This window comes from Vanacampus margaritifer, chromosome 20 (assembly GCF_051991255.1).
Source record: "Vanacampus margaritifer isolate UIUO_Vmar chromosome 20, RoL_Vmar_1.0, whole genome shotgun sequence".
Taxonomy (NCBI): Eukaryota; Metazoa; Chordata; class Actinopteri; order Syngnathiformes; family Syngnathidae; genus Vanacampus; species Vanacampus margaritifer.
In genome coordinates, this window is record NC_135451.1 from 12,322,377 (window position 1) to 12,345,754 (window position 23,378).

General features: G+C 39.7%; 1 protein-coding gene across 7 annotated transcripts in view; it reads right to left on the bottom strand.

Annotated features, from left to right (window-relative positions):
• Positions 1-23,378, bottom strand: part of LOC144040427 (uncharacterized) — a 134,710-nt gene that overhangs the window by 106,350 nt on the left and 4,982 nt on the right. The window lies entirely within an intron of this gene.

Here is a 23,378-nt window from a genome sequence, read left to right on the forward strand (position 1 = left end):
CAGTACTTAAAAAATGGAAAAATACAACTTATTTTTGCAACATTGTGACCGATCACAATATCTCTTATTATTACTATGTTAAAATAAAACACAACTTTATTCTAGTGATTTAAAAAAAAATGTTGTATGTAACATTATGACTTGATCATAAAAATTACGTAGAACTACTTATTTCTTTTTTTTTTCTTTTTTTTTTTTATCATTTTTGTAATGCAAAAATGTTCCTGGAAAAAAAATCCTCAAATGGCATTTTTTTTTAATTAGTATTTTTTTTTTTTTTTTTTTTTGTAATAATACCAATCATCAGGAATTAAGTTTAGTACTAAAAAAGGAAAAATACAACTTATTTTCACAACATTGTGACTGATCACAATATCTGGTTATTACTATTAAAATTTAATAGGACTTTATTCTAATGATTTGAAAATAATTTACGTAGAACTACTTATTTCTATTCCCTATTTGCATTATTATTATTTATTTTTTTTTTTATTGTATTTTATTGTGTATTGCAACGTTTCTAAGCTGGTCTTAAGATGCAGTTTAATGTGCTGCATTATTCTTCCTAGGAAAGGACACACAAGGGGAATGACGGAATGTGCATATATTGCAAATAACAGTGTTGTAAAAAAATATATATATCTATGGGGAATGACGTGGCAAAAAAAGGAATTGCTTTAAAATATTCGCTTTACAGCGGAAGTATGATGAGGTAACTCCTGTAGTGAATAAATGGATCTTATAAATAAATAAGTGGCGTAAAAATCCGACAAAACCTCTGGGCTCGGCGGAATATGCAAACGCAAGCCGGCTTTGACTGGAGATGCCGCCATGATGCATGGGGGCCACTTGATGCGAAAGGTGTGGGCGGTGCAAAGGGGGGGGGGGGGCTGCACATGGAGCAAAGCAAACAGATATGTTCCTGCCTGAGGCTACACTAAGGCCTATTTTTAGACTTACACACTTGCAACAGTCATGTGACCCAGCAGCAGTTCAGCCTGACAAGCCGAGTCGAATGTTGAACTTGAGAACTCTTGAGGGGATTTCCTCAATGAAAGCCAGCCATTTTCTCCCCTTGGCTGAGCCTTCTATCATCGTGAGTTATTCATGGCTGTTGGGAGTTGCCATCAAACCTGGCCCGCTGGAGATGAGCTCGTTTCTTTGCCGTTAATGTTTTTGATCGTTTTGACTTCGAATAAGACGTCACATGTAACTGTAGAAGCGTTTTGCTTTGCTTGCCTTTTTTTTTTTTTTTTTTTACACGATACAGTATTGTGAAATCATCTTGTAATAAGGTCATAGCACAGTTATTACACAGTTATTATTCATTCTAGTGATTTAATGAAAATTGTATGTAACGTCGTAACATTATGACTTCATCGTAAAATGTACGTACAACTAAAACAAATTCATTTACAAATCCTGTGACTTTTTTCCCCATTTACATTATTAATATTGGTAATTACGACTTCAAATAAAATGTTAATTTGTTTTATATTTTTTTCCCTTTGAAGTAACCCCTTAAAACACAAAAATAAAATTATTAATAAGTCTTGAATATGTCTAAAATTCTCTAATTTACTGTCTTTAATGTCTAAAAACTCTATTTTACAACACTTACACAAATTATTATTCATCCCTCTTTGCACATTTTGTTACACTGGTCAAATTCTAAATTGGACAAAATTATTTAAGTTTCCTCCTAAACATGTCCCAGTATGAAAAGTGGGGAGAAAAAGTTTGGTATATTTAATATAAATAAATAAAAATTAAAATACTACCAATTCCTTCCTTTTTTTTTTACATTACAACCATATTCTAAAATGATCTTTATAAATTTCTTCTAACACTGCACATAAGGTCCCATAAAGAATATTTTGCATATTTAACACACAAAATAATAATAAATGCCACATGTGCATACAGGATCCACTTCCTTTTCCACATTTTGTAGAAAATTGCCACTGCCGACTTGTTAAGCGTCATCCTGACATGACAGAATGAGTGGGAACCAAAAGAAGAAACAAAAGCCCTGTTGACATTCACGCACGCTTGCTGGGTTACAGCCACACTTTAAAGGGCTTTTAGTCTAATTCGTTTTGCCACCTCCACGACAACTACTTTTCAAATGAACGGCTGGCTAACCGTCTATCAGCTGAGCAATGTAGAGCAACGTTCACAATCATTACCATTTTTGAATTCATTGCGGTTCAACCTCCGCCAATAAGATATATTCAGGTGTACGAGCGTAGATGAGCGCGGTCGCTATTTTTAATGATCATCGATTGAAAAAGGCTGTCTGTCGCCAAGGCCGGGGCTTGTGCTTTGTTGTGCGGAGACGTCGCGCCAGGACTCATTTTTCCGAAACAATCGCTGAGCGTACACAAACGCAGCTGCTTCCCTTCTCACGGCGCCGAGCGGGGAAACACCAACAACAGCTTTTCCACACTTGGCAAAAGGACAGGAACATTTTGTGTTTACTTAGCTTGATTCGTTTGAGCCCCCATAACAATAAATCGTAATCTAGTATATGAAAGCTAACACTGTTAGCGAACGCTAATATGCGGGTCAACAATACTATACGCAGCTCTGTTTACTGAATATTGAGGTTCCTTCTTTGATACGGGTTCTAGTCAACTATGTCCAAGCAAACTCGGCCTGTCCGGAAAGGCAAAATGGAGGATAATTGAATGTCCAATTTACAACTTGTAAGTTCTGACCCTATACCCGGTTATAACCCTCTTGTGATTCTTGTTGGCAACTATCACAACTTTGGAGCTGTTAGAAGTTGCATTTTAGCCAACTCATGAGAAACTTTTCACAGTATGACGCAGTGTAGTTATGACAGTGTAGTAACAATGTAATAACATAGTAATAACACGCTGACAACATTCAAGCTGTTTCATTGTTACTGGCTGACAGTTTAAGACTAGACTGAAAATCTGTTAAGTAATACAGTGAAACCAATCACCCAGTACAAGTCGTAACAATGTAATAACATAACACGCTAGCAAAGTACTCAATATTAGAGAGTTTGACATGAACAAATATTCTGAATGTCATACGCAAACATTTATTCAATGCTTTACTTGAATGCGTGTAATGAGTGAGTTTTTGGAGACGTGCCAATTAATACGACGTACACTCACGTATCTTTAGCGTCCGCTACATTAGACACAGATGCGGGTAAGAAGAAGAAAGAATCCTTGCAATTGCCGGCTGGGCTGGCGAGGGCCGATTGTCCTGGCTGCTTTTTCTTTTTTTTTTCTCCGCCGCACAAGCTGGTTTTAAATGTAATTAGCTGTCAGAGCCAGTGAAAGCTGGCGCCTAATTCCCTTTCTATATATTTTTCCCCCCCGCTAAGAGCGCAGACTTCATGTGGCGTAGACTCACACTGACAATAATTAAAGCTCTGCCTTGCCGACTCGAATGTGCATTTGTTTTCCTATGGTCCACCACATGCACACACTCACACACACACACACACACACACACACACTGTATCTACAGGAGTAATTCGCTTCCCTTGAGGGATTTGACCACTTGAAAACACAAGGCCACTATACTTAACCACCCCTCCCTAACCCTCTTGTGATTCTTGTTAGCAACTAGCACAACTCAGCCGACTCATTAGAAACGTTTTTTTCCAGTGTGGCGCAGTGTAGTTATAACAGTGTAGTAACAATGTAATAACATAATAATATGTAATAACACAGCAATAACACGCTAACAGCACTCATGCTGTTTCATTGTATAAGACTAGACTGAAAATCTATAAGACTTAAGTGAACCCCATCACGCATCCCAGTGCATGTTGATGATAGCGAATACCTGCTAGTAAAGGGTTCATAATTATGTCAAACTAGTTCATTGGCAGCAAGATGCCAACAAAATAAATATTGTTGTTTGTTTTGGCCTGGTCATATATAATGGGGTCCAAAAGTAGGCATAGAATAATACAAACGTGAATATGTTTAGTACTTATTGTAGATGCCACAATGCCAATACTGCTATTATTTTGGCCAGATCATATTTAATGATCTGTTTGGAACAATCACACCTTTTCTGCCCCCCCCCCCCCCCCAAAAAAAAAAGGGGAGAAAAAAAATCCCATCTTATTATGAAGTAGCCCCACTATAATTTTAGCCCACTCATCAGAAGCTTTGCCCAGTAATGGCGCAGTGTAGTTATAACCGTGTAGTAACAATGTACTAACATAGTAATAACACGCTAACAACACTCATGCTGTTTCATTGTTACTGACTGACAGTAGACTAGACTGAAAATCTATAAGAATTAAGTAATACAGCACCAATAATAATGCACCAAGATGCCACCAAAATTTATTGTTTTTATTTTATTTTATTAAGTTATAGTTTTGGCCTAGTCATATACAATGGTGTGCAAAAGTAGGTATTATTATTATTATTATTATTATTATTATTAGGTATTAGTATATAGGTTTTGACCTGCTCATATTTAATGATCTCTTTGAAACAATCACATAAACCAAAAAAAAAAGTCTTTTTTTTCGTCTTGTTTTGAAGTAGCCCCACTTTTGGTGCTCTTAAACTCTAGACCAGAGCGCAGCGAGCCGCTCCATTATTTATGGCGACACCGTTTTAAACTTAGTTTAGCGGATGCCGTCGACCACCAGCAACATCTTGTCTCATAGCGTTCCGACAACGCACGCAGCGGAGAGAGGAAAACAACACAAAAGCATTTAAACATTAAACAAAAAGCACGGGCCGGCCGGGAAAAGTAACGACTCGCTCCGACGGGCCTCAAATTAATTTTCCTCTCCAGTCGCCGTCGTTAAACATCTGGGGTGGTGGGTGGTAGTCAGGCGGGGGGGGGGACGACGACATCTGTTGCCATATGATTATCTTTTACCGCCATGATCATCATTATCATTGTCAGCGTGTCATTGTGTGTACAGCATGCAATCAGCCCCGCCGCGCGCGCGCTCACCTGAAAAGGGGGGCTCGGCAAGGGTTGCGTAGGTGGGCCGTGTTTTTAAAGCGAACGAGCCGCCCTGACGTCACCGCATTTGCACCCAAGGCAGGCGGTCTGGAGGTGGAGTGTGGGGGGACACTTCATCCTATTAGCGGCATACTCGTCACCATGGTAACGCTCACAATGTGGCGCGCGTGCGATCAAGATGTTCTGCATTTGCAAAAGAGCCGCGCAGATGTTTGCACTAATTAAGGGCGCTGAATACATTATGGCACTCGTGTTGGTTTTGTTTTTTCCCCCAGTCCATCATGCGGCTGTGGATTAGTTTAAATTTAGTCGTGCTTTGCATGGTTGGTGCACAATCGTCCCACTGTTTTACCTTAAGAACAATGTTGTTTCCCTCATTAGGGATGCTTTTTTAATTCATTATTGGTAATAACAGTGTTATTACGCTCTAATAGTGTAATAACAACAATACTAATTATTGTAACATCGTAATGTTGCTTTGTGGCAATACCCAACCTAATCATCCCGCTTTTCTACCTTATTAACAATGTTGTTCCCCTTATTAGCAATGCTTTTTAAATTCACTATTGGTAATAACAATGTTATTACGCTGTAGTAGTGTAATAACAACAATCCTAAATATTGTAATATTGTAATGATGCCTTCTGGCAATAACCAATCCTGTGCATGAGTATAGCTTGATGTTAAACGTTTTAAGATCCAGGCAGACCCTATTTACCACAGCTATGTATATTTCTGAAACTTTTTATGACACAAAACCCCCTCCAACATCATGTCACAGTTGGCGCACCCCTGTCCTTGGTATCACAAAACAAAACAAAACAAAAACCAAAAGAATCAGTTTAGAAAATAGCTAAATGTCAAAAAAACGTACGGTTAAGTTTTGACACGGCTGTAAAATCAATGTAACTATGCACTACATGTTTTTTGGGAGACATTTTCAATAATTGTAATAACCATGTAATAACACTGTAATAACATTTGATGGCGCTTTGTGTAAAATTTCAAAGCCATACATCCCTTTCAAGACCCATTTTTGCGAGCTTGTCGACTTTTACTTGTGAAAGAGGAAGTGGCTCTCTAACAGGAAGTTGATTGCTAAAATCCAGACGAAAGCAAAAGTGCCACTTCCTGATTTTTTAATTTTTATTTTTTAATAAACAAATGTTCATCCTCAAACTAGGAAGTGGCCTGTAGACAGACCAAAATATTTTTTTGCTCCTCACTCTCACGAATCTAACTTTCGCTCGAAGCACTTAGCATTGCAACCTGTGAAGGACCTCGTCCAATAATCAACAATTACAATCTAATAACACGCGGGAGCACAAGTCAGGCGGAAAATAACAGTCCACTTTACTGATGTGTTTGCCTTCCTGCGATCACGCGGGGGGCCCCCGTGTCGCCGCGCGTGCAGATCACGATGCCGACGATAAAGCGCAATAATCAAATGTGCTCCCTCGAGGGCCCGCCTCGTTCCTCGCTGCAGGAAAATTAAGTGTCCCTTTTGATCCGTGCGGCTGACTCGCGAGCGTGTAGAAAATTAAAAAGAGACGCCCGCCGCACCTGCCTGGAGGATAAAACAATTCCTTTTTATGCTTCATAGTCTGAGACTTTATTATCTTTTCTCTAAACGGAGCAGAGTGGGATGTAAGTGGATTTTCTGGACCAGGGTTTCTTTGTGGTGACGGGAATAGGGGTGCGCCAACTCAATGTAAAATCAACGTAGCTATGATTACTTTTGAATGGTCAGTGAGAGCAACAATGCAAGAACAGCATGTTATTACAGTGTTATTACAGTGCTTTAAACCAGAATTACACTTTGTTTTAGTGAATCATTTCTTTTGAGGTAAGGTGGTGCAGGCTATACACTTAACAGGGGTTTCTGGAACCATATTAGTCAATAATTGTAATAACCGTGTAATAACAATGTAATAACATTTCTAAGAAAAAAATTTTCCCCAATTTATACGTTATTTTCCCTTTCTTCCCCATCCTCGTGTGCTGCATCATTGTGTTACATTAGCTTTAAGTGCACCGGTGTTCTACTTGAAGTTGATATGTTTTAATGGGGGCAACATTTCCACTTCACAGAGGGCACACATGGCGGCGGGATGTCGAGGCAGGCCGGGGTCGAGGAATGCAGTACAAAGAGAATGGCAGAGAAGCGTGCACCACAACCGGTCCATCGCCGCTTAATAATGCAGCGAGGTTTGAAGGCGAGGGCGAAGCAGTCCTCATCCTCAAGTCGGTTATACAACGGTGAATTTCCACAGAAAATAATTACGTAGAGTTTAAAGTTAGTTTTTATGACACTGATGCTAACCGTTAGTCAATCTATGCCATTTTGCATTGCTTGTTAGCATGAAGCTAAACAGATCCGTTAGGTAGATCATTGTGACACTGATGCTAACCGTTAGCCAGTCTATGCCATTTTGCATTGCTTATTAGCATGAAGCTAAACAGATCCATTACCTAAAGTTAGGTATATCATCGTGACACTGATGCTAACCGTTAGCCAGCGTATGCCATTTTGCATTGCTTATTAGCATGAAGCTAAACAGATCCATTACCTAAAGTTAGGTATATCATCGTGACACTGATGCTAACCGTTAGCCAGCGTATGCCATTTTGCATTGCTTATTAGCATGAAGCTAAACAGATCCATTACCTAAAGTTAGGTCGATCATTGTGACACTGATGCTAACCGTTAGCCAGTCTATGCCATTTTGCATTGCTTGTTAGCATGAAGCTAAACAGATCCATTACCTAAAGTTAGGTAGATCATTGTGACACTGATGCTAACCGTTAGCCAGTCTATGCCATTTTGCATTGCTTGTTAGCATGAAGCTAAACAGATCCATTACCTAAAGTTAGGTAGATCATTGTGACACTGATGCTAACCGTTAGCCAGTCTATGCCATTTTACATTGCTTGTTAGCATTAAGCTAAACAGATCCCTTACCTAAAGTTAGGTATATCATCGTGACACTGATGCTAACCGTAAGCCAGTCTATGCCATTTTGCATTGCTTGTTAGCATGAAACTAAACAGACTCCTCCCCTTAAGTTAGATATATCATTGTGACACTGATGCTAACCGTTAGCTAGTCTATGCCATTTTGCATTGCTTGTGAGCATGAAGCTAAACATACTCATCAAAAGCAAAGTTATGCAATTGTTTTGCATGCACAACAACTGATCAATCCACTTCGATTGGGACTTTTTCGCCACATTTGGAAACACTTTCAAAACCTCGTCTCCTCTCACAGCTTTGAACAAAAGGCACGGAAATATCCGGCGACGGGTCTTGTGAGGATTCCAGCCCCACATTGCTCGTGTGCATCATCCTGGCTGTGATTCAGCCTGACACGTTTGGAAATGTTTGTTCCGTGACCAGAATTTTAAATGCACGAGGCCCTGTTTGCGGTTCGGAGGGGCCCTCCCCGAAGGAGAGGTTAAATCTGAGTGCGGTTAGCAGAGCGGTGGCAAAACGACAAATTCACACGCTGAAGTTCAAAAGTTATTTTAAGAGTTGTTCTAGGATGTTTGCACTCCAGTTTCATTTTAAAATCATCACGGTTTTTGGGGCCGATCATCTATCGGCGATCGACTGCCAATTTCTCACAAAAACTGCTGCTTTGACCGTCAAACCTCATTCAGGAGCACCACTTGAGCCGAAATGTTCACACTTCCAATCAACATGCGGAGCAGCGCCGCTTTTTTTGGGCTCGCGCGGACCATATGTCGGCATCCTCACACCACGCAGGACATATGTGCCTTTGTTAGCGCCACCTCATCGAGCTACAACAATCCCACCGGATTCGCTGCCTCCTCTTTGTGCGCAGCCCACCCTCAACATTTTGGCACCGCCGACTCATTTTCCGAAAAATAGATATCGGATGGAGCCCAGCCTGGAGCAGGTTTCCAGCTCTAGTTAGTCATTTTTAGCACAATTGTGGAACAAACAGACAGCCAACGCAAGAGATGGTGGCCAAAAGCTATGACTGAACAAATGTATTTAAGGCATAGAAATCTAACATCATGTATTTTCTCATGTTGTAGACAATATCACAATGAAAACCATGTGTACGGAAGAGGATTAGGGCCAGTGAAGAGAAAAAAAAAGGTTGTCAGAATTCTGACTTTATTCTCAGAATTCTGACTTTAAAGTGAGAATTTCGACTGTAATCTCAGCATTCTGACTTTGAACTCTGACTTTGAAGTGAGAATTCTCACTTTATTCTCAGAATTCTGACTTTAAAGTGAGAGTTCCGACTTTAATCTCAGCATTCTGACTTTATTCTCAGAATTCTCATTTTAAAGTCAGAATTCTCACTTTATTCTCAGAATTCTGACTTTAAAGTGAGAATTTCGACTGTAATCTCAGCATTCTGACTTTGAACTCTGACTTTGAAGTGAGAATTCTCACTTTATTCTCAGAATTCTCACTTTAAAGTAAGAATTTCGACTAATCTCAGCATTCTGACTTTGAACTCTGACTTTGAAGTGAAAATTCTCACTTTATTCTCAGAATTCTGACTTTAAAGTGAGAATTCCGACTTTAAAGTGAGAAATCCGACTTTAATCTCAGCATTCTGACTTAATTCTCAGAATTCTCACTTTAAAGTGAGAATTCTGAGAATAAAGTGAGGATTCTCACTTTTAAGTCAGAATTCTAAGAATAAAGTGAGAATTCTGAGATTAAAGTGAGAATTCTGAGAATAAAATCAGAATGCTGAGATTAAAGTCGGAATTCTCACTTTAAAGTCAGAATTCTGAGAATAAAGTGAGGATTCTCACTTTTAAATCAGAATTCTAAGAAAAAAGTCAGAATTCTGAGATTAAAGTCAGACTTCGCACTTTAAAGACAGAATTCTGAGAATAAAGTGAGAATTCTCACTTCAAAAATCGAACCCCCCCTTACACACACAAACACATTTCAGAGCTCTACGTCACAAAGTCAGAATTCTGAGAATAAAGTGAGAATCCTGACAACCCTTTTTTTTTTCTCTTTACTGGCCCGAATCCTCTTTCGTAGGAGTGGGAACTAATATATATATATATATATATACATAGTTTGTGATATGTTTACGGTTCAAACGATTAATATTGTCTAGTATAATCATTTTGGGGGTGTCAATTACATTTCTTCAAAAATCATGAGGCATCTACTATAGGGAGATGTTTTTTTTTTCCCATTCAAGTAGATGACGAATCAGAGCACGGCGTCGATTTCAGAGCTCTTTGTTTTGCGCTCATGTTTTGATATTTACAACACGAGTGGCTGTCAACAACGCAGCAAGGTTGAGGTGCCACTGCACTGTTCATCTCAAGTGCCTGAGGCGAGAATGGCGCATTTCCTCTCTTTCGACCTTGGAGATTTTGGACGATGATGATGATGACAAATTCATCATTCATTTAAAGGGCATAGAAAACTGTTTTTGCAGCAGAAAATCAACTCGCCAATTTTTGTAAGCGTGTCTAACCTGGTGAAAATGAAAATATCATTCGAGCAGTGAAAATATAACTTTACCGATTACTTGATTTTAAAAGTAACTAAGTCTGGTTAAGAGTTACTTTATTAGTTACTTTCAGCAGACGCCGACAATTCTACTTTGGGGTTCTCTTGAAAAGTGAAGATTTTTGGAGGATTTTTTTTTTTCCACCAAGCCCCATAAAATTGGGTGAACATGTTCATCATAACAAACCACATAAAAAACTCCCAAGGACCCATACGCGATGTCAGCCATTTTGGGGGGACTCCTACTTGAGAATTCATCCAAATGACCTCAGGTATTCTAGACAAATTGCGACGCTTGTTTGCCTAAAGTGGGCGGAGCCAAATTTTAATGAACCTTTTCGAGCGTTTACCATTAACTCATGTCAGCCATTTTCACTGAAGCAACCCTCTTCGCTCCCGGCTGTTTTACTGGATTTTGACTGATTTTGCAAGGCCCACAGAATATTGTGTTCTATTGCTATAAAAACATGGAACCTACCAAAAGAAAGATTCGAGTCTCTTCTTTCATCAGGAAAAAAAAAGTATATTTGTATCTGTTTCCGTTTTGCAGCAATTAGCATTAGATTATAGCAAAGTTATTAGTCATTATTCACAAACCTGTTGAAAACTGGCCCTGGTTGATCTCTTATACTCTGCTGCCACTTGCTGGTCATTTTTTTTTGTAATAACTACCATTGCTTTAAGCAACCTCTTCAGGCGAGAAGCTGCATCAAAGCCTTCTGTATGCTCTCGCATTAAAACAAACAAACAAATATTTAAAAACTTCTAAATACATTTTTGGGAGTGAAGAACAAAATATTAAATAACGTATTAATACGATTATATATTATTATTATTTTTTATTATTATTATTATTATAGGTTTTTTTTAAATTATTATTTATTATTATTATTATTATTATTATTATATATTGTATTGAATGATTTAAAAAATGGACCCTTCATCACTTTTTGTAAATTTCTGGATGGATTCCAAGAATATTTCAGTTTCTTTGATGGTTCCTAGTCCAACGTAGGTACAAATAGAAGAAGCCGTATAAACAAGTGCTGTTGAGTAGCAGACGGATGCTTCCACTTGGCTCAGTTGTGACAGTTTTTTGGGGTTTTTTTAACTGCAAGTCCAAACAATGCTAAGTCAGACCTAAGGAGCTGCAACATTCCGCCTGTCTGGAGCAGATGGTGCTTTATGTATTCATAATAGTGCAAACATTGTAAGGCGCGCTCAGTATTTGGGTCCCTCGCACGCTAATTAGGCTGATAGATGTGATTTAAGTGCTAGCATGTTATTTTTTTTTTAAATATAAAAATAAAACTTAGCAGAGGGATGTGTTTGCATTGGCTCCACCTGGCATTTTGGAACAAGGCGCTCGCGTATGTCTGAGGAATATCTCGGAAATATTAACGACGTTCCCCGGCGGAGTCGTAAAAAGGCAAAAGTACGGCGCTCGATGAAATCAAATGGTGCTCGCATACGCGCCGCCGTTGTTCCAACGCGACTTCCTGGGCAATTTATTGGCTTCTTTTTAATAGCCCCGGCTATTAAGACCCGGGCAGGTGATAACGGACCTCGTCACCGTCAGAGAACACATTAGACATTTATTTGCACTCCACCAAATCATCTGGAAGGACTGGCCAATGATTTTTTTTTTTATATATATATATTCTTTTTTAATTATTCTGAATTTGCAACCCTCCTCCCCCAACTTTTATGAGAACTGAGTTGTAATATTGCAAGAAAAGAATTGTCATGTTGAGTAATTATTTCTTATATAATAATTAACATTACTGAAACAGGTTATCGAGATACATTTTCTTTTCATATTACAACTTTTTTTGTTTATATATTTTTTTATGAATAAATAAAAAAGAAAACATCTTGGCTTTAGTCCAGCACATTTAACAATTTTTTTCCCCCTTAGAAATAAATAACAACAACAACAGACTTTAATCCAGTATTATTGTGACTTTTTCCTTTGATTAGTTAACTAATCAAATAAAGTTAAACATTAATAAATACATCTAACTGGACTTTGACTTTATTCTTTTATCGTTACAAATCTTCTCATAATTACAAAAATGTATAAAAAATTAATAAATAGTATTGCACAGTTACTTGATTCACTTGATGATGATGATGATGAATAATCCATGAAAAAATCTTTAGTCCTGTACCACTGACTTTTTATACTATTTTTTAAATAGATAATTAACATACAACAAAAGAGAAAAAAAGTCTTGCAAAACATCCCTCAAGTATTACCGCAATAAATTGGAGGAGCGTGACGATAAATAATCAGCCATTTCATCCCACCTCTTCAATTAGCGCAACGTGATGTGCGAGGGAGGGCAAGATTTATCTGGAAGCGACAGACGCAGAGTCTCGCCGCTCGTCTTTTTTTCAGCGTGACTGAACCTTCTCTGGTTCACGCATGAAAGAAGTCTTTCCACGTGGGTGAAACAAAAAAAAAAGAAGAAAAAAATCCCAAAGTCTGCAAATCAGAACCCTGCCGGGCTTGTTTGTGTGTCGCTGCGACCTTTGCGTAGGTTCGGCCTGTGGACTTCTTCCGAATTAGCATCGAAACCGAAGCCGAGTGCTTTGTTTGGGTGATCTCCGGCAAGAAAAGGCGGCCTTTGGAGAGACGGGAAGTAAAAACACGGTTTGTACGCGTGTTTCCTCTAATCAGCATTCAAAAGTTAAGATCAAAGCACGGGATATTGAACAATAGCGATGAAAATTCACAAACTTGGAAAACAAGAGCAAAAGAACTTTACTCATTAATTACTGTATGTACTTTTATTCATCTTGTTTAATGTAAAATAGATCTACATAATATTCTGACATTTTGTATTTTTGGGGCTTCAAGGAATACGGTGACCACCATGCGTGGCGGGGCAGTGCCCTAGCGCCCTCTATTGACCAGCCGCCATTTTAAAGTCATCAATCGCAAATCTTAAAACCTGTTCAATATATATGATGTCAAATCTTTACGGCTAGTATGGTCAACGACTTAACCCTTCTCACACTGCACTTGCTCACTGTGAAAGTTTTGCTTGGCAGAGTGAAAAGACGACGGCGCCCCAGTTGCCAGCATGCCCATATTTGGAAGTGCTGACGGAGCGGTAAGAAAGTAAGCACGGAGAATTACTTGTAGTAGAAGTAGACCACACCTGGACAAGATTTATCTTTCAATGTTGCAAAACAAAACCCTGGCTTTGCTGATTTTAAGAAGTGTGTGCATGTGTGCGTGAGTTTAATCTCGTTCGTGAGTTACAATTTCACCAAGACTGATTTGAAGTCTAATTTAAGATGAGTCTTGTGCATCCCAAAGATCAGGACACTGAGACATTTATTATGGATTCCTGCATTGGTCTCATGCCGTTAACTGTAAATAAGTTTGTCAAAATAGCACAAAATCACTCAACTAGATCCTCTCCCAACTGTTTGAATAAATGTACATAAGTTATCCCATCTTTACTCTTTTAGTAATTGCAAAGCATTTATTCAGCAATGTGACCTGTTTGAACCCTGTGGGTTGGGGTCGTCTGTGGAGAGAAGAAGCCGCAGTTGCAACACAGGAATTGAAACCTGACAAGATGGCGGCTGGAACATTTTGCGGTTGAACTGTGAAATTTCACTGAAACTTTCCGCGCTGAAGAAAAACGTTTGCATTACTGTCTGCGAAATGAGTCATATCCGGGATGATTGTCACATTGCTGCTATGTAGGTCCCCAAACCTTTTAGAGCAGCAAAAGGCTATGTAGCCAGGGCCTACCCAATAAAAAGAGGGGATTCAGCGGAATGTGCTTCAGAACGAGTAGGAATTTGTAATCTCTGTTTCGTTCTCCTCGCGAGCAAAAATAATCGAAGTCTGTTGTCTTCCTTCCTGGTCTGTTGGTTATTAAATGTTCTAGGTTAATTAAACCTGACAACGACGACGCCAATTTCGAATCAGCTCAGCAAAGCTCTATTCTGTGGGTGCCTGGGTTTGTCGATGACACGCTAAGCGTTGCTAAGTGGCGTGTGAAAAGGGCATTACAGTCTTGGAATTACGGTATACATTTGGTTTAGATGTATAGACTCTCGAATGTCTCTCCGTTTTGACAAATCAGTTACAAAAACAGTATGTGTCAGTTATTGTCGTATGCATATTTGATTCCACATTCCACCATCTTGACCTTCTTTCTGCCGCTACACCATTTTACATTGAGTCAGCATTTATAAAGGCCTTTGGAAAATCCCACAAATGAGGGTCAAACTACTCACAAAAAAAAAAAAAAGAGAAATGTAAAATAAATATTTTACCGCCGAAAGACGGTTAGCTTAAATAAAGCCTGCCAGTATTGGGGACGAGCTTGTCAAAGTTTAAAAGCTGGCCCCGACACCCCGCCCCCTTTACTGCCAGTCTGCCACTCTTCGCTTTAAGCTCTTTAAGATAAACTCTTTATGTTTAAGTAGCACAATCCAAGCTGCTGTTAGATCTGAGTGGAAATTTCTTTCGATTTGGTCTTTGATGGAGTTCTGTCCTGGCTCGGAGAGCCGGTATTATCTCGGCTCCGACTGCTGCCCCGGCAATGGCATTGTTTTCCTCGATCTGTCGATGGCCGCTTTCCAACGCAATCTCCTTTTGTCTCATCATCACATCTCTGTTGTAGCGTAAAGAAAGCTCTTATCTGTCTTCAGTTACTTTAATGCCTCTGAGTCACAACTCTCTCATTTTTTTGGATTATGCAGCCCTCAAGGTTTTTCATTCTTCTTCCCTGCCTTCAACCTCACTTCTTGATCCCCTAAATTCGCACCCCCCCCCCTCCTTTTTCTTCACAGATAGTAGGTCAATATTCACAATAAGCTTCTTATCCTAAACTCTTACTTCTCTCTCCGCATGATCACAGACTCACGCTACGCGAGAGGAGTCGCTCAGCCCGATTTTCCACGTTCCATCCATCCATCCATCCTGGGGATCACATCGAGGGATGTCGGAAGCAGAAGACTTTCAAAAATGACAGACTAGACCAAAACACTGCCAGGAAATCATTAGTAGTCAACTAGAAATGACGGGAGGAAATGTAGACGTATGTTAGCTCACCCTGACGCTGCATGCTAATGTTAGCATACTCAACTATGCTTTCAACCTGATTCCTGACTGAACAGCAGTTCTGACTGATACTAAAACAAATCATAGATAATGGGATTCATGGAATCATTAAAAATGTTGATGAGTCTTAAATTCAGAGGTTTTTTTCGACTATCAGTCTGCATTTTTTTCCGAGTGCAGGAAATACGCTCATGTCAGATCTTATCAGCGAAGAAACGCAAGATCCCGTCACCGATGACTTTTATATCGCGCCCTGGCCGAAAAAAACAACAAAATAACTTCACCTGATACGATTCACAGCGAAAAAAATAAACACTCTCAAAACTCAAATGAAAACCAGCCGCTCCTGTCGCCGACTCCAATTACATTTGGGCTTATCAGCGGCAGAATACGTACTCCAGAGCAAATTAAAGCCCCTTACTTAATACACACAGAGTGCAATTCAATTGGACCGCATGCAGAAATCACTTCTCTGACTGCACTGCCAATCTCCCCATACGAGAGAATCGCTATTTCTGAACGTCTAATAAGATGAACCCTCACGCTGCGCTAAGATAAGGACCCGCTCGGGTGTGTGCTGAACACACACACGCGCTAACCTTCCTAAGTGATTCTGTTCTTCATTTGTCTCACAAAGCATTCAACTTTTCAAGCTTTTTTTCCCCCCCCCGTCAGTCTGCCTAATGGATGATATTTGATTCTGGTGACAGTCACTATTTAGACTGGCTACTTAAGGAGTTTTAGCGGTCAGTGCTTGAGGGGATGTCAAATTCTTGGCTTCCATATCTTAGTAGCAGCATTCCAGAATATAAACTTTTGTTAGCCTTGGTTGCTTGGAGTCCTACTTTGCCCCACTGTTTTATCGTGTTCCACAGGGTTCAATTTTGGGGCCCCTGCTGTTTTCATTGTATCATGGTTGCATCTTAAGACATGGCATTTTCACATGTCACATGACAGTCATTAGGCAAGCCCCCTCTGTCAATTTTTTTAAAATTCATCTTAAAACCCGTTTTTATTCTATTACTTTTGACTCAGCATTGATATAGTGTTTTATGGTGTTGAGTGTTTTTAACTCTTTGTTATTATACGACTATTTTTTACTCAATGTACACCACTTTGTATGCAGAGATTATTGTTTTTATAATAATACAACAAAATATAATAACTAGAGCTGCAAGCAGCTATAAAGGGCCCTCGCAATCCTGGCCAAGTTGGGATCACATAGAACAAGAACTGTCTAAAATATAAATGTTTTGCAATACATCAAAACAAATAAATGAGATTAAGGATTACAAATTTATTTAAAAACTGACTAACAAAATACGTTCTCTACTTTGCCCACTTCTGCTTTTGATGCTCCCTGAGCTAACGTCTCAGGAGATTTGCTGACATCATGCATTAGGGTGCTTTAAAGACTTTTGCTTGACTTTCAAAGTAAATGTTGAAATTGAAAATTGGGTCATGTTTGGCAACATTTTTTTGAGTATCATCACTTCAAAACAAAACAAATGTATATATTAAAAAAAAATAAATTAAAAGCCAAAAATGGAAACGCTATGTTCACGCGTTAAGCCGACCACTGCGGTTTCGTCATTGCCCCTTTGGAATGCAGCCGGTCGGCCCGTCAGTCAAGACGGAGCGTGACCAAATGGCTTCCGTTTGTATGACGCAAGGGCGGGAGATATGGCATCTGTCAAACTCCCCCGAGAACGCACGACGGTTGAAATTTGCCTCGCTGCGAAAGCCACTCGTCGAATTTGACAGCTTAGTTACTCATGAATGTTTTCTGCGTCATTTCATCTACCCAATTGCTTTGTAAATATATGTGAACTTTGTGTTTGTGCATTTCTACAGTTCACATAGTGTTCAATAAACAGCTGGAAAATACAAATCGCTCTAAAAATAAATGGGACTTTATTCTTTTAACTCTTTGACTGCCAAAAACGTTAAATGACGTTTAGTAAAATCCTATGGAGGAGTGCCAAAGACGTTAAAAGACGTTTGTTTCAAAACAGAGGTGAAACTAACCATTTTCTATTGTTGATTACTCAGAAACGGAATAAGGTAGAAACAAACTTTTTTTTCTGATGAAAGATGAGAGTCCAATCTTTCATTTGGTAGTATGTGTGTTTCCATAGTCCAAACACATAATTTTCTGTGGACCTTGAAAGATCAGTCAAAATGCTTAAACGGCATCCCTTTTCTGAAAACGTCTGGCAGTCAAAGAGTTAATAACAAAAAATATAAAAAATAAATACATAAAAGTTTTTTGTTTTTTTTTAACTTTTTTGCCGGTGTGTCAGATTACATTAGATATATTGAAATATGTCAGTCTCATATGTATAAGAAGTACTACTATAGTATCGCTTTTTCTACTATGTTCCTATGATAAAAAAAAAGTGTAAACACCCTTTTTCAAAGCTCTTAATAGAGGCTGTTTGGTGGAAGGAGCTATGAGCTGCTGGAAATAGCAGTCAGTATTCGCACAAAACTTTCAGGCTTCTTCTAAAAAGCAACAACATGTCAGGAAAAGCCTACTAGAACATCTAAGCTTCATTTGGAGTTGATTGAATCACATTGAAAGGGATTGGTTCATTCTGAACATAGCCATATCCCCAGTCATGAGGGTGTGCACACTTGTGCAACTTCCTCATCTCAGTTCATTTACCCCCCTTTCCAATTTCTGACATTTGAAAAGGGTGTGCAGACTTTTTATATCCACCGTTTCTTACAGACGCACTGATGCTATTTGTGGCTATTTTTGGAAACACCTTCCAACCATGACAAACGTCTATTTATAACTGCTGATTGCTTGATTAGCAAAGCACGAATCTTCCGCAAGCTGGCGCGCATACAAATGATTGCAAGCCGACCTATTGGAAGTGTTCCGTAATGGCCGAGTGCAGTCGGGGCCGGACCGACGTACTGGTAGGTTACAGGTGGAGGTGACGGCGGAGCGGGCTGCGTTTAATCTACTCTGGTCTCAAACAGCCGTAATCCTCTTTTTCTCGCAGCAGAGAACACAAAGCAATCTTATTTCAATGCCGCGACCGCGATAATCATCTCCGTCTCCTTGTGCGGCCAACACGCCACCGTGCATCCTGTAATTATCCTCCTGCGCGCAGATGGCGACGTTTGATTGAAATCACTTTTGGGGGTGAGGGGGGGGGGGGCGCCTTGAGTGGTTTATCGACGGTCTTTTCGGTAGAATGGTAAGGTAGCAGATGGAGATGTAGGTCACAGAGTACTACCACCGTGTTACGCTCATGCTGATCTCTACGCAACCGCTGACTCCCTGTCGGATCTCCAGACCCCTTTCTGAACTTCCTGTGTTCCTTTTGAATCATCTGTAGAGGCCCATGCCAGAGTAATAAGCGTGGCGCGATATCATCTCGGCTTATCGTCTCCATCCAAACGTCAACTTTTGAACATGAGGTGAATAATGTTGGAAAAGCAGGAAAGCAATTGTATGTTACAGTACATTCACAAAAATCAACCACAGTTGACACCCACTACTCGTGAAGTATAGCGACCCGGCTGACCCGCGAATAGCGAAAATCCGCGTGTAATTGGCGCCAGTTATGCCGGTAATGTGTTACTCAAAAATACTCAGTTATAAAAATAACGACTAATCTGACGCATTACTTCGCTAGGCCACTATAGAATACATAAGAAAGAGGAACTGCAGTGTTTACATTATTAGGGTTGAAAACACAGATGGAAATGTTAATATGCGCCACTTCCCAGAAGCTAATTCTAAGTACAACTGCAGCTCTGCTTACCTTTTGGCTTGTGACAGCTAAATATTGTGCTTTTTGTGTGCCTAAAGATTTGTGAGCCCTTTCACTGTATCTGTTCTTTCAAAAGTTGCATTTTTAGGATTCTTTTGGAATAAAAATAAGTGCTATTTTACCAGCAAAAAAAAATAAGCAAGGCGATTAACGGACAATCTGATTTGACAAAGCTCTTGAGCCGTTTTTTTTTTTTTTTTTTCCTAAACATCTCCGCTCGAAGCTTTGGTGCGTTAATGTAAAGGGGTTAACAAGAAGCTTAATGATGTAATCCGAATCCCGTCTGGCACACACACACACACACACACAGCATCCTCCCTGTGACTTCGCAGCTGAGGCGGAGGTCAAAGTCAGGAAAACTCAGTGAAGAGCATAAGAAGTTGGTAAGAGTTTATAACAACCTCGACATTGCCGTCGGTGACCTCGACCGCATTCACGAAGGCCTCGGGCTCAGACCTTCTCTCTCTCTCTCTCTCTCCAGTTCTCAAAGCTGTGACCCACATTCATCTCTCAGGCTAATCCTTTTGTTTCCCCGCGTGGCCTGCGAGCACCTAACCGCATCTAATCCACGGCAGCGGCGGCGGCGGCGGCGGCGGCTTGATTCCGGCATTCGATTTCATCCCGTTCAAGCGCCTTTCCCCGACGGTCGCCTCGTTTCCCTCTTATTAATCGCTTCTCATGTCTCATGCTGCCTTCAGGTAATACGAGGTTTGACACCTCCTCAGTTGGATGTTGTACAAATATTGACACAACACATTAAAAAGGCATATTTGGGAAAATTTACATTTTAATAGCTTGTACAAACAAAAGCCCACCCATAGAGTGTAAACAAAGTAAATCTCGATTTGCTGCCTGTCGTGACATACAGTATTTCACCTAACTTGTATAATACTGCCCGCACATATTTTATTTTTTTTTCTGACGGCGACTTGGTAGGTAGGCTAGGCCGAGATCCAGAGACACTTTCAAGCTACTGTCCGAAACGTGCATTTCATGTCAAAATCAAAAGGTAAGCAGAGCTGCATGGGGTGATCAATTATGTATATCTTGTGTCCTTTTAGTGTCATAAAAAGAGCAGAAAAAAAACAATGACATGAGTTTTCCAGCAAATTGCTTAGGATAGGTTTCATAACGTGACTAAAAAAAGATTCACAAAAAAATAAAAAATAAAGACTAGTTCAATTATTGTTTGCCTTCCTAATTGGAAAAAAAAGGAAAATAAAAGAAATTCAACATAAATGGGCCTGACCGCTAATAGTACATACATATTTGCTAAGAATTGATGCTCAATACAAATGCCAAGTTTTTTCCTTGGATATTAATTCCCTAACAATAAACACAATTAAGCAGGGGATTGTGTCCAAAAACCAGGAATAAAGAGTGATCGGTTCCCAAAAATATAAGCCAATGGGTGAATCTGCAAATGCCGGACCACAAATATACGGAGGCCCACTGTACAGCATTAGTCAACCTCATGACTGTTTACAGGATTGATGAGTTAAAATTTGCATAAAACAAAACAAAATTTCTCAAACTTCTCATAGTTTTGCATTCTCTTGGCTACTTGCAGCGACAGCTTGACTCAAGCTGAGTTCAATCTATTTCTGAACGTTCCCCGCATGCACCTGGGCCCATTAATGAGCCAGCAATTTCCTGCATGACTCCTCCAAGAGGTGGATTTTGTGCTTGAAAGGTTGAATAAATCCAGTCAGGACGGGGGAAAAAACACACTTTGACATTTAATTAAAGAAACAAGTGAAGGAGAATTACGCGTGCAACACAAAGTGGGAGTCAAAAGAATGAGTCAACAGAAGTCGGGGTTGGGCCAGTGAATGCCTTGTGATCCACAAGTGGCAGGAAGTGGAGAACTTTTCAAAAGGAAATAATTCACACAAAGACTGGTTTGAGTTCCGCTACTACTTGAGTTGATAATATCCTAGAGAAACGTTCATTTCACTAGCAAACTTAAGGCAGACTCAACAAAATGAAACGAACACAAGCCCCCAAAAAACGTCCACCTGTTGGGCCCCAATTACGAACTCGTCGTTTGTTCTTTTGTCCGCACAAAACTCGCCTGGAACGAGCGGAAAACACAAACCCGGCAGCTCTCCAACATAAACAGCTGCGCAGCAGCAGCAGGTATGACATCAACATCAATACTCCATTGACTTGCTTTTCCACTCAGTGCTGAAAAAGCTCCTGTAACGCTATTTATTTTGTCTTAATGACCCTAAAAATACTAGCCCCGTGAGTAATTAGAAAGCAGTTATTTGCCAACATTGTCGAAGTAGACATTGAGTAATGCGATTTAATTTGGACCGCATTGTTTTTAAAGTCCAAATTGGACAGTTAGTATGTTGTTGAGATTCACACAAACAAGTGTGATACATGTTTCTTTTTTATCATTTCAATTTATTTGTTGTCATATATATTTTTTTTATCATTATTTTATTTGGTATACGTGTCTGTCTATAATGCGTGAAACCACAAAAAAAGTCTCAAAAACACATGCCTGAAAATTAGACATAGGAGGTCTGCCATTTTGGTTTGAAGCAGCCATTTTAAGGTAATTTTCTCCATTCAAAGATGGATTACTACTATTAGTAGTTTTAAATGCACTGGTTGATCAAAAATGTTTTTATTATTATTACATATTTATGTAAAAAAAAAAAAAATCTACAATATGTATACACTCCACTCCTCATCCAAGTAAACTGTTTTTATCAGGAGTTCAAGCATTTATGCCTGTATATATATATATATATATATATATATATATATATATATATATATATATATATATATATACATATGCCATTTATGTCTTCCATTTTGGTTAATGCAGCCATTTTGGTTTGAAAAACCCTTCCACGGTTTGGCTTTAGCCCCTTGTGCTAGCTAGCTAGCTCCCTAGCAAGTAAATGTGCACCCGATGAGCTAGTTAGGAAGCTCGCTAGCTTTAGCTGGCTGGAGAGCTCACTATAGCTAGCACCTCTAGCTCAAAAAGTAAAAACTGCCACAGTTTGGCTTTAGCCCCTTGTGCTAGCTAGCTAGCTAGGTCCCTTGCAAGTAAATGTGCACCCGATGAGCTAGCTAGGAAGCTCGCTAGCTTTAGCTAGCTGGAGAGCTCACTATAGCTAGCACCTCTAGCTCAAAAAGTAAAAACTGCCACAGTTTGGCTTTAGCCCCTTGTGCTAGCTAGCTAGCTCCCTAGCAAGTAAATGTGCACCCGAGGAGCTAGCTAGGAAGCTCGCTAGCTTTAGCTGGCTGGAGAGCTCACTATAGCTAGCACCTCTAGCTCAAAAAGTAAAAACTGCCACAGTTTGGCTTTAGCCCCTTGTGCTAGCTAGCTAGCTCCCTAGCAAGTAAATGTGCACCCGAGGAGCTAGCTAGGAAGCTCGCTAGCTTTAGCTGGCTGGAGAGCTCACTATAGCTAGCACCTCTAGCTCAAAAAGTAAAAACTGCCACAGTTTGGCTTTAGCCCCTTGTGCTAGCTAGCTAGCTCCCTAGCAAGAAAATGTGCACCCGATGAGCTAGCTAGGGAGCCCGCTAGCTCCTCAGGTAGCTCCTCAGGTAGCTTCTCGGGTGCACATTTACTTGCTAGGGAGCTAGCTAGCTAGCACAAGGGGATAAAGCCAAACTGTAGCAGGGTTTTTATTTTCTGGACCTGAATTTGCCACCTCTGGTTTGAAGCAGCCATTTTAAGATAATGTTCTCCATTCAAAAAGTAGTAACTAGTAGTAGAAGTATTAAATGCATTGGTAGAACTTTTTTTTTTTAATTAAGTATTTATGTACAAAAAAAAAAATCTTTAAATAACCCTACAATATGTAAACACTCCGCTCCTCATCCAAGTAAACAGTTTTGATCAAGAGTTCAAGCATTTACATGCTTGGTCTTTGTGAGTACACAAAAAAGAGAGAAAGAGAGGTCGCCACCTCAATATGAATGGTGGGTGTCGCAAGCATTGCTTGTGAAAGGTGCACCCAGAG